The following is a 1178-nucleotide window of genomic DNA, read 5'->3' as shown; positions in this document are numbered from 1 at the left end:
CATGTGTATGCATTGTTAAGATCTTTCAAAAACCTAGCTAAAGGGACACCCTCGGTAAGATTATTAGTATAAAAACTTGTATTGAAAGTATTGAAAAAAATAAATATTAAAACTTTTAAGGAGGTAGTTTTCAAAGTGAAACAACTAAAATCTGATCCATGAAAAGAAAAAATAAATCCCAAAAGGCACGCCATCGACTGTTGCAWGATTTAAAACAGTTTTGTTTTAAATTTTGAATGTATTTTGGTGTCAAATCTGCATTAGGTGTTGTTTGTGTTTTAGTTTCATGGGCATTTATAGTATCAAAACATAATCATTCTGCCATACATAATATGTTGTTTAATAGGTCATTTTTTATGTTTTACTGTAACTATGTTGTACCTTATCTGATATTATAAATTGGATTCCAATTTATTGTTTTATAAAACATAAAAGACACAACTGACCTACACAGCAATGTTCAGGAAAAAAACAGGGTTTAAGACAAGTCCTTGCTAAATCCCTTAAACACATGTGAATATCTCACTGATCTATAGATCTAGCCAGAAAACACGCAGAATCTACATCCTCAGATCTCTTTAAGCGGCAGTGTTGAAAAACAGTAAAGCCAGTAGCAAAAAGAGGTGGCATTTTGTTAGGGGGGATGGTGCTAGCAGGGAAATGCAATGCTGCTCTTTGTCTTTGAATTTGGCTTGCTGCTGTGTTGCATGTTAGGAGGTATGGGCTGAGAAAGCCCCTAATGTACCTGAAGACAGATGTCTATTTTCAAAATGCACAGAGCAGCAGAAGCAGCGACTGGCCTAGCGCAGACGGAGCTGAGCTCACTAGGGGATCGCAGCAGGAAAGAACAACAAATTAGAACAAATTCTAATCGTCTTTACCTGAAGGAGCAAAAAGTCTGTCCTAAGCTCTGCAGGCRTCAGAAGTGGCAAGGTGTAGGGCACCACAGGAGTTGCTCAGAGCATTYCAACTTCTTTTTTCCGGGCATAAGATTGTCTCCTTGGCCCAGTGCTGAAAACCTTCATATGAGAGTTCACTGACATCAGTCATTGATTTATAAATTACAAGAGTAAACAAAATGCTACTTTGGCTGTGTCTCATTACACTCCAAAAATTCTTCCTATTGCCTATGTGTACATGCTCAGAAAAACTTTCTCCAGGAAAGTATGTGGCATCTA

Source organism: Apteryx rowi, unplaced genomic scaffold (assembly GCF_003343035.1).
Source record: "Apteryx rowi isolate R43461 unplaced genomic scaffold, aptRow1 scaffold_693, whole genome shotgun sequence".
NCBI classification, from domain to species: domain Eukaryota; kingdom Metazoa; phylum Chordata; class Aves; order Apterygiformes; family Apterygidae; genus Apteryx; species Apteryx rowi.
The sequence above is the reverse complement of the archived record's forward strand: the minus strand, read 5'-3'. Positions refer to the sequence as shown.